At 42.1% G+C, this 13,500-nt stretch overlaps 1 long non-coding RNA gene and 1 pseudogene across 2 annotated transcripts; both read left to right on the forward strand.

Moving 5' to 3' along the window:
• The first annotated feature begins 6,400 nt into the window (after positions 1-6,400).
• On the forward strand, positions 6,401-7,773 carry LOC149751226 (uncharacterized). The gene is made up of 2 exons (XR_016398422.1): positions 6,401-7,253; positions 7,398-7,773. It is a non-coding gene; the product is annotated as an uncharacterized LOC149751226 (long non-coding RNA).
• A 2,297-nt stretch (positions 7,774-10,070) lies between these two features.
• Positions 10,071-12,007, forward strand: LOC149751227 (myb-related protein 306-like; annotated as a pseudogene). Its single transcript, XR_016398561.1, has 4 exons — positions 10,071-10,115; positions 10,168-10,207; positions 10,651-10,780; positions 10,951-12,007. The product of XR_016398561.1 is annotated as a myb-related protein 306-like (transcript).
• Positions 12,008-13,500: the final 1,493 nt, after the last annotated feature.

The raw sequence follows: 13,500 nt of genomic DNA on the forward strand, positions 1-13,500 counted from the left end.
GACCTTGGGTATATTCTCTTGTTACTTGGTTCTCCTCTGTGCTCCCACTGAAACTGGATCATCCTAGTGAAATCGGTACGATGCCTCCTCAACGTCTTCAAGCATGAAGACCAGCAGAAGCTGAACAGCTCCTCAGCTTCTCCACCGTGACGACCTTCGTCAACATATCTGCAGGATTCTGACTTGTATGAATTTTCTCCAACTTGACGAGTCCCTGCTCGAGCAATGACCTCACGAAGTGGTACCGTATGTCAATATGCTTCGTCCTTGAATGAAAAGCTAAATTCTTCGCCAGATGAATTGCACTTTGACTGTCTGAATATAACATGCAATCCTTCTGTTCCTTCCCAAGCTCCTTCATCAAGCCTTGAAGCCATATTAGTTCCTTGCACGCCTCTGTGGCTGCCACATACTCCGCCTCCGTAGTCGACAATGCAACAACTGGTTGCAACCTGGAAATCCAACTGACGGCTCCACTGCCCAAGGTGAACAAGTACCCTGTCGTGCTTCTCCTGCCGTCCAAGTTCCCTGCCATGTCTGAGTCCACATAGCCCTGTAACCGGATCTCAGAACCTCCATAGCACAATGACATGTGCTCAGTGCCTTTCAGATACCTCAGTATCCATTTGACCGCGCGCCAATGCTCCAAGCCTGGGCAGCTCATGAAGCGACTCACAACTCCCACTGCTTGAGCAATGTCTGGTCTCGTACACACCATAGCGTACATCAAGCTCCCCACTGCCGATGCATACGGGATTTTTGACATATTGAGCTCCTCCACCTGCGTCTTCGGACTTTGCCCGTTTAAGAGCTTAAAATGGGCACCCAGCGGTGTGCCAACAGGTTTGGCACCCTCCATGCAGAATCTCCTGAGTACTCGGCTGATGTACTCCGCCTGAGATAGTCTGAGGATATGTTTAGACCTATCTCTGCTGATCCGCATCCCAAGGATCTGTTTTGCTGCTCCTAGATCCTTCATTGCAAATTTTCTTGACAGCTTCAGCTTCAATTTTGCAATCTCATGCATGCTAGCTCCTGCAACTAACATGTCATCAACATACAATAGCAAGATAATGTAAGATGTACCGAAGTCCCGGAAGTAGCAACAGTGATCCTCCTGACATCTCCTGTATCCTATCTCAAGCATGTAACTATCGAACTTGAGATACCATTGTCTGGGTGCCTGTTTCAAACCATAGAGGCTTTTCTTTAGTTTGCAGACTAAGTCACCCGTGCCAGCTGCAATGTATCCCTCCGGCTGCTGCATATATATCTCCTCATCGAGATCTCCGTGGAGAAAGGCCGTCTTCACATCAAGCTGCTCTAAGTGAAGATCCTCTACTGCCACCATGCTCAGCACCGCTCGAATAGTACTCATCTTGACTACAGGAGAAAAGATCTCTGTGAAGTCGATACCTGCTCTCTGCTGAAATCCTTTTACAACCAGTCTGGCCTTGTATCGCTTCTTCCCGCCTTGCTCTTCCTTCAGCCTGTAAACCCATTTGTTTGACAGTGCTTTCTTCCCCTTGGGCAGATCCACCAAATCCCACGTTTGATTCTGTTCCAATGACTTCATCTCATCATCCATGGCCAACTCCCACTCCTTCCTGGTATCAACCTCCAATGCCTCCGTGAAGCATTCAGGTTCGCCATTATCTGTGAGCAGCAAATAACTAAGAGTCCCATCATACCTTTGAGGAGGCTTCCCATGAGTACTACGAGTGGACCTTCTTAGTTGTGGAGGGGGTGCCATTGCTTCAGGTTCTTGCTCTGACTGAGTCTTCTGACCAGAATTTGTAGACTCCTCTTCAGGATCCACAAAACACGGCTCAACAGGTTTTGTTTCTGATTCAGTGCTCTGCTGCATTTTCTCATTAAATACCACATCATTACTACGAATGATCTTCTTGTGTTCGGGATCCCAAAGCCGGTACCCAAACTGTTGACCTCCGTATCCAACGAAAATACACTTCTTTGATTTGGCGTCTAGTTTGCTTCTTTGACTGGAATCAACATGGACATAACTGGTACAACCGAATACTCGTAAGTGCGCCAAATCAATCTTCTTCGCTGTCCATGCTTCCTCAGGAATCCCAAATTCAAGTTTCTTTGATGGCCCTCTGTTGATCAAGTAGGCAGCAGTGTTAACTGCTTCCGCCCAAAACTGTTGTGGCAATCCAGCATGTATCCTCATACTCCTGGCACGCTCATTAATTGTTCTGTTCATCCTTTCAGCAACTCCATTTTGTTGTGGTGTTCCTGGAACTGTCCTTTGCCTGACGATCCCAGCATCTGCACAGTAGTCCTCAAACTCCCTGCTACAATACTCACCACCGTTGTCCGATCTCAGGCATTTCAACCTCTTTCCTGTCTCGAGTTCTACCATCGCCTGCCATCTCCTGAAGACCCCAAATACCTCTGACTTGTGCTTCAAGAAGAACACCCAAAGCTTCCTGGTAGCATCATCAATAAAAGTAACATAGTACTGAGATCCACCAATGGAAGAAACTGGTGCAGGCCCCCACACGTCCGTGTGCACGAGATCTAGCTTTTCTTGCTTCCGAGGTTTACCTTCTTTGTTGAATGAAACACGCTTCTGCTTTCCGAGAACACAATCCTCACAGAAGTCCATCTCAACACTCCTGAGACCCTGCAGCTTTTCCAACTGGTGCATCACCTCCAGTCCCTGATAACTCATGTGCCCAAGTCTACAATGCCATAACTTGGTGTCCACATCTGCTGCAACAACTCCAATAGAGTTCTCCGTGCCGTTGGTGACATAAAGTGTCCCAACCTTCTTGCCACTAGCCACCGTCAACGAACCTCTGGATATCTTCCACTGATCAGCTGTGAAAGTAGCCTTGTACCCCTGGCTCGCCAACTGTCCAACAGAAATCAGATTCCTCTGCAGTTGAGGTACGTGCCGTACGTCCTCAAGCTCAAGTGAAGATCCAGAAACCAACTTCACTTCCGCGCTTCCCCTTCCTTGTATGGTGCAAGGCTCTCCATCCCCTAGGTAGACTTTGCCAAAGTCTCCCTTCTCATATCCTCCAAGAAGCTTCCGTTGGGATGTAGCATGGAAAGACGCGCCCGAGTCTATCACCCAAGACTCGTCACAGGTAGACAAAGATAGAACGAGGGCATCCATATCACCGTCTTCAGCAAGATTTGCCAGATCCTTGCTGACTCCTTCGGTGTGGTCGCCTTGCTTCCCTTTAGGAGATTTGCAATCCCTCCTAAAGTGCCCCGTCTTCCCGCAGTTCCAGCACTTCGCTCCCTTGTTCTGAGGTGCTCGAGACCTGCTGGATCTCGACTTCGAGTCGCTTCGAAATCGACCGTCCTTCTTTTGTCTTCCCCGGTCAGAGGTGTTTAGTGCACTTCCAGACGACTCCGTAGCTCCAGAAGATTTCCTTCTTGCTTCTTCACTCAGAAGCACTCCCACAACGTCATCAAAAATCAACTTCCCCGTTGCCGAAGAGTTGCTCACCGTCATCACCAGGCCCTCCCAGCTATCAGGCAATCCGGAGAGGATTAGCAATGCCCGAATCTCATCGTCAAAACTAATCTCCACTGACTCCAACTGGGCCGTGAGTCCATTGAACTCGTTGAGGTATTCTGCTACGCTGCCGCCATTTTTCATACGAAGATTAAACAACCTCTTCATGAGAAATACCTTGTTTGATGCTGAGGGTTTCTCGTACATCCGCGACAATGTTGCCATTAACTCCATCGTCGTCTTCTCGTTTTTGATGTTGAATGCCACTTGGGATGCAAGTGACAATCTGATGGTGCCGAGCGTCTTCCGATCGAGGACCTCCCAGTCTTCATCGGACATCTTCTCTGGTTTCTTTGCTCTACCTCCAAGAGGTAAATAGAGATCCTTCTGGTAAAGGTAATCTTCTATTTGCATCTTCCAAAACCCGAAGTTCGTGCCATTGAACTTCTCAATTCGCAACTTCCCTTCATCCGCCATTGCAGAATAACCAATAGCTCTGATACCAATTATTGTCGGCACCCCACGCCGGAACCCACTCACACCAGCGCCGCCACCGACGTCGGACAAGCAAGAGAGATATAAACGGATAAGCACTCTCTCGCTCCCTCGACTCCGGACTCAAGGATCACCTCTTCGCTCCGCCTACGAAGGGCAAAAGATTACCCCGTGGTATCAGTAGGGTAAAACACTTGAGCATCGCAACGGATTATCAAAGATCAAAGGAAGAAGAAGGAAGAAAATAGCAAAGCAAACACAAAGATGTAACGAGGTTCGGCTACAAATAGCCTACGTCCTCCACCGCTCCAAATCTCAATAAGGATGAACTGATTACAGAGATAGCACACACCCGAACGATCACAAGCGATCGATCTACAAGAGATTCACACAGAATTCCCTTTGCACAAGAAGTAGGATCCCAATCCTCTTCTTCTCTAGAACCCTAGCCTCACAAACAAGAGTATCTCTCAAATATACGGCCAATCGCTATAACCCTAGGGCTCTCATGAGTCCTATATATAGTCTCAAGACCTTCAGATGATCATAGCCGTCGAAACGCCAACAAAACACCAAAAGAAAACTCATCCGTATGATTTCCGCGAGCTCGAGTCGACTCGGCTTTAGTTCGAGTCGACTCGGGCACGTCTGGACAACTTCCAGTATGACTGGCACGATCTCGAGTCAACTCCACTGTATCTCGAGTCGACTCGACGATGCTCCGAGTCGACTCGACTGTAGTTCGAGTCGACTCTGACAGTCCAGACAGAAACATGGTTTTTGCGGCTTTCTCCTCTCGGGTCGACTCGACAGACCTCGAGTCGACTCGACTGTTCCCGAGTCGACTCGACTGTAACTCGAGTCGACTCCGACAGTCCACCAGACGGAACTATTCAGAATTGATTCTCCTTCAATTCTCTTCATCACTAAAGGTCTCCACATACCCCAACAGTTTTATAAATTTGTTAAGTTAATTAGAAAATTTGAAGGAGAAATATATGTCTTTGCAAAAAAATTAATATTTAAATTTAGTTAAATTTATATATTATCTTTTATATTTTGATATTTCTCTCTCTGTTTTTTTCTAGTTGAGTCTCAGTTATATATATACATATATTCTGTTTTGTCTTAGCTAGCTAGGTACAAATCTGAATCCGATGCTTGTATTCTTGTTCATGCAACATCAGTAGTGATGGCTATGAAAAAAATAGTTATATTTATATTGGTTAATTTCTAATTGTTTGGTTTGATGTTTTGTTTTCATCGGGCATGGAACTAGAGGCGTATGCTTTAAATTAACCCTTATTGCATATCTGGCACTTGTGGTCTGAAGATAACGAAATTTTAAATTGATAGCCGAATCCAATATCTTTGATAAAAGTCATCTGATATTACATTAAAAATAGTAATATATTCATTATGAGCTCAGATCCATCAGTCCAGGTTTGAAGGAGCGATTCAGTTCTTTACATCCTAGATATATATCAATAATAGTAATATATTTCAATGATTAAACAGATCCGAACACTACAAGAAAATACACTTTCAGCGACCACTTTCGGCGACTAAATGAATAGTGGTCGCTGCAAATAAGGCTATTTGCGACCAACATCCTTATTAGTTACTGAATGATTGTCCTACACCGACTAAATGCATATTTGGTCGCGGAAAATCAAAACCAAATTGGCGGAATGGAGGTAAAACGTTTGGCGACTAAAGTTTGGTCGCTGAAAATAAGGCTATCTGTGACCAACATTCTTGTTAGTTACGGAATAATTATCCTACACCGACTAAATATATATTTAGTCACGGAAAAGCAAAATCAAATTGACGGATTGGAGGTAAAATTTTTGGCGACTACATTTTGGTTCCTAAAGGTTCCCCTCCAGCGACTAAAAAAAATTTAGTTGCGAAAAGTTTGCATACAGGTGAATTCTGCTTAATTTTTTTTTTTTTAACCCAAACAAATTCTAATTCCCTATTCCTCCACTCTGCTTTTACTTTTTTTTTTTTTAATTTGGTAAAGCTTTAACTCTGCCTTCACCCGTCGCCTTCACCCATCGCGTTCGCCCGTCGCCTCTCCGTTCGCCCGTCGCCTCTCCGTTCGCCCGGTGTCGGCGTTTCAAGGTATGTACTCCTCCTCCGTTATTTGATTTAGCAGAGGCCAGGAGGGAGAGGGAGAGGGAGAGGGAGACGGAGAGGTGGGGGTCCTTTGTTGTTTGATTTAGCAGAGGCCGGGAGGGAGAGGGAGAGGGAGAGGGAGAGGTGGGGGTCCTCCATTGTTTGATTTAGCAGAGGCCGGGAGGGAGAGGGAGAGGGAGAGGTGGGGGTCCTCCATTGTTTGATTTAGCAGAGGCCGGGAGGGAGAGGGAGAGGGAGAGGTGGGGGTCCGCCGTTGTTTGATTTAGCAGAGGCCGGGAGGGAGAGGGAGAGGGAGAGGGAGAGGTGGGGGTCGTTGGGGGGCTTCTCGTCCTTCGCCGCCGCCGCAGCGACCGCGGAGGGCTTCTCCTCCTTCGCCGCCTCCTTCGCCGCCGCCGCAGCCACCGCAGGCTTCTCCTCCTTCGCTGCCACCGCAGCCACCGCGGCCACCGCAGGGCTTCTCAATCTTCATGTCCTCTGTTAGTAATTGACAACTGAGAGACTCCAGTTCAGTCGAAAACTCGAGAGGATCCTGACTCAATCTACCATGTGCTTATTATGTCATGTGCATCGCTGCTGTGTAGAAAGTACTTCTGCTTCAGTACATTCAGAGATTTTCACTTCTTTCTCTGATTGATATTGATTCCAGAATGGAAGGTGACAAATGCTTCAAGATACATGCTAATCTTTAGGTGCATTTGAAGGTCTGGCTGCATAGTTGTTATCTGTTTACCCATCATTTTATATAGGATTTCTGCTGCCAGTTTTTTTTGGAGGGTACAAAAATAAATCTATAAACTAATCAATCTAACTTGATGAAACTTAAAGCAAATTGCAGAAACTTTTTTTCACAAGACCATGTTGGGGAGTTGCAGAAACTTAAAGCTGAGATGGAAGAGATGAAGACGGAGCGTGAGATAGAGCGTGAGGAGCTGCGGAGGCAATTGGAGCAGGAGAGGAGAGAGCGTGAGGAGGAAAAGAAAGAGCGAGAGGAAAAACAGAAGCAAATTGCACATCTTACAAGTTTGGTGACAGGGTTCTTAAAAGGAAAGACTCAAACGCACAAGTCATCTATCCATCATGATGGGGCCATGTATTCAACTGGTGGTACAAATACTCGTTGGTACGTATTCTCATTTATATTACGTAGATTATTTAGAGATTTGGACCAAATTAAACGAAATGTCATTGTGAACTTATACTTGAATTTTAGTTTATTATTATTCACATGTGGTTATTGATTGTGTATTCTTTTTTGCTTTCTCAGATACATGGTGGAGTTATGAGCATGTGAAATCTAGTTTCTGGTGCATGGATAGCTTTTGTTCAGATGATCATGGTGGAGTTATCTACAAGCAGAATCTAGTTTTTGGTATAAGAATATTTTTGTCTACATGATGCTTGTTTGGATGAATAGCAACATCAGATATTTTAGAATTTTTAATTTACATTTTGATGTGTTTGGTGATGATTATCACCTTAACATATGGTATGGATGAAACATTTTGATGTATGGTTAATAGGTATGCTTGACTTTAGACTTATAGATGATGATATTTATAATGAATGATTATGGATTCTCTAACATTGTGTATACTTCTATTTGGATGAGCAAATGTATTGTACAATATGGATATTGGATAGGCTGTGTTGTTTGTACAGGATTTGGAATGAGCCCAAAAATAAATATTACGCTTATATTTTGAATTGTTAATTAAATACAGGTTAATACTTTCTGCCATTAAAAAATGTTTGTTGCCAATGCATTCCAATACATTCTGCGACCAAACTATTGGTGGGGGAAGATAGACATTCAGTGACCATTTTTTGGTAGCGGAAGACAAACCTTCCACGACCAACTATTTGGTCGGCGTTGAAATTAGCGACAACAAATTTGGTCGCTGATAATTTTCTTCGGCAACCAAACGTTGGTCGTTGTTGGTGTACCTTAGGTGACCACACAATATTGATCGCTAAAACCTTTCAGTGACTAGGGTTCGGCGACGAAGGGTATGCTAGTCGCGAAAAGGTTTCGGCGACCAAATATGGTTATTCGGCGACTAGAATCTTAGTCGCTGAAAGTGTATTTTCTTGTAGTGGAACTTAATAAACAAAAGGAAAGATTTTGTTCTAAGTCATGGGTTCAACAGTTTAAGCAACTAATGTTAGATTTTGTAGTAGTTTCTTCTCCGATCATCTCAAGGAGAGCATTTAGGACTATTATCATGAGGAATAATTCAGATGTTGTATCTCCTAATGAACTTGCGAGAAGAAACTTTGATAAAAATAAATGATCTTTATGATGCCATCTAAATCTAACGTTTGAATTTTATATGGTGAAAGTTACATTGTGATAATCTCAACTAATTGACATCTAGCCAAATTACATTTTCTAAAATATATTAATCTCAAATGCCTATAATAAACAACAAAGAGTATGTACCTTCATACTGATTAGATGGAGTCACTTGGTATAATTATATTGTAGCATTTAATGTTGGAAAATTATACAACAAAGGCATTTTCCATTCTGTTTTTTTTTAAAAACATTTTGCTAAATTCAGAAATGAAAGTAACTTTTATAATAATTTATAAAGAACTATCTCCTAATTTGCACATTTTGGAATTAGAAGTGCTACCCTGGTTGACCATCATTTTTCTTGTCCTAGTTATTTCTTTCTACTGCTAATGTTAAAGATGTCAGTCTGTATGGTATTTTCAAGTTGAGAAAATTGGTATGTTATATATGGGTTTATTGGGTATTTGCTTGTAATACAATATACAATACGATATGATTTCCATTGACTAATTTTGTTTACGCTAACTCTTGATGTAATTGAATCTACCCCATTGGAGTATTTCTTTGTGTAGATTTGACATAGCTTGCTTATTTCTTTTATATTCTTCTAAAAACACTGTCAGCAGATGAGGAGTAAATTGGCAAAACTAGAAGTGAATAAAACTTTGACTTGAGGATCATTAAGAGGTGAGACCATTGGTTTGGGAAAGATTATCGTGAAAGAAATGATTAAATGGTGAATGCCCTTCTATGAAGTGTGCAACTTGATAGTTACTTTAGATTGAAGATGTCATGTCCATGAACAATAAGACTAATACTTCCAGTCTTCTGCACTTTTTTATGCAGGATACTTGCTGTGAGATGGGATGCTTTAGTTGTATGTATTCATCTTTGACTTGTGCTGTATTTTTTTTTGGTTCTATTATTCGCATACATTAATTTGATTTTTTTTTTTGAGAGATATAGGATAGGGCAACAAATCTTATTTCAGAGCGCGTCGGGGGGTCATCATCATCCGACGCGAACAATCATATTGAAGCTCAAGTGCTTACTGAATTGATGGGCCCAGAGCGTTATGGTCGAGTGCGGGGTTACGGCGTTGGAGTTACCCCCACTCAGTTGTCTTCAGTAGGCACATATATAAGAAATGCCAGAGAAGGTAGTAACACTGCAGAAGTTCGTCATCTTCAAGCAACTATTGAAGAGCTGAAGCAAAACCAAGCAAATTTGCAGTCTCAGCTTACGAATATTACATCCATGTTACAACGATTTCTACCTTCTCAGGTAATTAACTTTATTATATTTCAATACTTTACATATTATCAATTATGATATGAGTTAATGTATCACATTATTCCTTACTTTTATGTTTTCTCTTTTTTTTTTTTGTAGATTCCTGATTCTTCAAACGCTTGTAGACATGATGATGATGGAGCTGAATCCCGTCCCTGATGCATTCTAGATTATCTTTTATGAGTTTGATATGTATATGTTTCTGCTTTTTCAGAGTACATTGTAATTTGCTTTTTCAGAGTACATTGTAATTTGTATGGCAGCTTTTCTGATACATGAGTTAAAAACATGGAGTTTTAATCAGATATATCAATATTCATATTTTGAATGATCTGAGTATTTGTGTCAATGTATCAATGTAATACAGGTTCATATTGTTATAATATATGTTTTGTAATTTGTATTTTATAATACTGATTATTGTTTTATTTTTTTTTTAAATCAGGAATTCCCTGGGAACTGGAGGGATGTGCCTACTAGTACTGGTAATTAAGCTCCTCTAACCTCTCTATCACGCCCTTCTGCGTCCCCTTTTGACAGGATGGCCTCTCATCATATCCAAAATGAGTTAGCTATTTGCTGAGGCTTTATGTAGTTTTGGATCACCAAAAAGGGTGGCCTTCCGTGAACTGGTTAGTTTTCTTGATTCTATTGTGATGTGTTGGTGTGTTGATTAGATATCCTTTTGAGTTCTTCTTGGTTAGTTTTCTTGATTCTGTCGTGATGTGTTAGTGTGTTGATTAGATATCCTCTTGACTTCTTCTTCAATCTCTCCTTCCACATGGTGAGCTTGTTACTAATTGAGACCCTAATTTAGTTTGGATGCAGAGGGTCTACAACTCTAGATCTAAAAAGGTGGTCTTTAGTGTCCAATTTTGTTTACGCTGTGTAGTTATTCGTTTATTAAATCCTCTCTTGTGTTTGGTAGGGCTGATGAGATGCAACAAGAGCTGTAGGCTAAGATGGACTAATTACCTGAGGCCAGGGATCAAGCGAGGCAACTTCACAGAACAAGAGGAGAAGCTCATAATCCATCTCCAAGCTCTTCTTGGCAATAGGTAAAATATCAGCAAACATGCCTTAGATCCCGAAAAAAAAAACTTTAGAATATATGAGCTTTCTTTGCACAATTTGAGTCAACTTATAAATTAATATATGTTCTTATCATATAATATGAAGTACTTTGGTCCTAGGCTCACTGTGGTTTATGCCTATATTGGTGTGTTAGATGGGCAGCCATAGCTTCTTATCTCCCAGAGAGAACTGATAATGACATCAAGAACTATTGGAACACCCATCTGAAGAAGAAACTAAAGAAGCTCCAAGCTGGTGATGGCAGCTCAATGAGTGGTGGGCTTTCTTGTGATCAATCTGTCCCCAAAGGCCAGTGGGAGAGGAGGCTCCAAACTGACATCCATATGGCAAAGCAAGCTTTAAGAGAGGCACTGTCTGCTAGACAAGCCCAATTGCCTAGCAGAATTGAAGCCCTCCAATGGCAGCTACTCTTTTACAAAACTAAGCCAACCGGCAACATCGTCATCGATGACACCCTATGCATCAAATACTGAGAACATATCACGACTGCTCGAAGGGTGGATGAAGAATCCACCCAAGTCGAGAGCAGCTCAGACCAATTCGGAGTCTACGCAACATTCGATCAACAATATGGTTGGGACTGACTCATCCTCCAGCGAGGAATCAGCCAGTGCAGCCAACCATGATCTCACTGCAGCGCCAACTATGCTTGAATCATTGCTCAATGTGGACTCGTCGACACCAGAGATGTCTGAAACAAGCTTCTTCCAAGGTGAAAGCAGTACAATCTCAGATTCACACATGCCACTCTCCTCGCTTGAGACCTGGCTCTTGGATGAATTTTTTGGTTCAGTGAAGGTAGAACTAATTGACATGCCATTAGGTGATACTACCGAGCTGATCTAAACCAAGTGCTGTTGGAGTGGTCTTTTGGTTCATTTTTCGTGTAGGCCTTGGACTGATTCCGATTAGAAAGAGCTCTCAATGCCAATGAAGAAGTGTGAATTCTAAATATCCACATGGACATGCAGTGTTATATAAGTCAACTCGCGGGAGTTCGAGAATAATTTCTATCTGTGAGGTCTTCTGTGAAGTCTTTGAAACTATCTTTTGTAAGGGGCTTTGTATCTTGGGTGATGTCAGATAGATTAAACTATAGGACTTTTTTAGTCTTGTTCACTTCTGAATTGTAATCAAGCGGTGTGTAGAAAGGAAGGATTGTCATGTCCAGAAAATGTGGTTAATTATTACTTCTCTGTACTCTGTTAGTTTTCTGATTTGGCAGTATAATGAATGTGTTTTAAGAACGTTGCTCACCGAAAGAAACAAACAAAAAAAAAAACAGTGTTTTGGGGATGAATTCTGATGGATATCTCCTATGGATCATATCATCTTGCTCTCTGTACACGGAATAAAGAGGTCCATGAGTAAAGAGGTCCCTGATGCTTGTGCCGACGCAAAAAAGCGTCGGGGAAACGCCCGGGGAAAATCAGGAATTGCCGACGCAAAAAAGCGTCGGTAAAAAAGGTCGTGGCACCACCGGCAATTGAGCAATTTCCGACGCTTAAAAGCGTCGTGGAAAGGTTAATGCCGACGACGCTATACAAGCGTCGGTAAATCAGGAATTGCCGACGCAAAAAAGCGTCGGGGAAACCGCTCTGTCGGTTTATCGCCGACGCTATGTAGGCGTCGGTAAAGCCATGTTTGTGCCGACGCTTTACTCAAGCGTCGGCAAAAACTTTTGCCACTCTGGTATATCCGACGCTTTGCCAACGCTTGGCTTTGCGTCGGGGGTGTTTTAGCCGACGCTAATTAGCGTCGGCAAAGCTCCACAAAAGCGTCGGGTAAGGTCCTTTTTCCTGTAGTGTTTAAAAGGATCACTAGACTCGATGTGTATTTTAGCCACTACTAACAAGGCTGGATAGGGTTTAAGAGTAAAATCTGCCATATCGAAAAACCGCTCGCAGGCCAAACTTTAGGATGCTATAATTTGGTCATACGATACCCGATTGAGATTTAGAATTGGGTATCATTTATAGATCTACAACTAAAAAGTTGAATTAGGATAAAATTCCATCATGGAGATCCTAAAAAAGGCTTGTCAAATTAGAAATTTTCTTTTCAATAAAACTTTGACCAAGTGTAGATCTCTATATGAGAAAAATCATACGAAGCAACAGAAGAAAGATTTAATGTAGAAGTTGATATCTACCTCCTCAAAATTTTTAGCTTTTTTAGAAAATTTCTACTAAAAATGTCTATTTTAGAAAAAGAGAGTCCTACTAGGTTTGGAAGAAGAATTCGACTCAAATTGTCTTAGAGCGGACCTCACATTATAAATAGAGACTATGTACCTTCTTTTTTTAATGATTAATAAAAGAAAAGGGGACTTAAATCCTACTTTCACAATATTCCATCTTCTTCTAGTTTCTTTTGAGAGATTCAAGTTAAGCGGTTTGAAGAAAATCTTTCTTTTTCCGATCGGATCATCCACAAGCTTATGAATATGTACTATGTATAACCGCTATAGACTGACATGTAAGTTATCTATAACCGCCATGGGCTGATGCGTAGGTATTACGTGTATTTATCCTAGCATAATGCATGGGTGTTGTGGATTTTCGGTCACAAGCTATAGCATGATCGTGGTTAGTCCAAAAAAAAAGGTTTGCTATTGTCAGATCTAGACCATTGTATTGAGAAATGGAAGATCAGATACTTACAACCACTATTGAACAAAAAG

This window comes from Phoenix dactylifera, chromosome 15, assembly GCF_051530095.1.
Source record: "Phoenix dactylifera cultivar Ajwa chromosome 15, Ajwa_hap1_PhDact_Kaust_v1.1, whole genome shotgun sequence".
Lineage (NCBI taxonomy): Eukaryota > Viridiplantae > Streptophyta > Magnoliopsida > Arecales > Arecaceae > Phoenix > Phoenix dactylifera.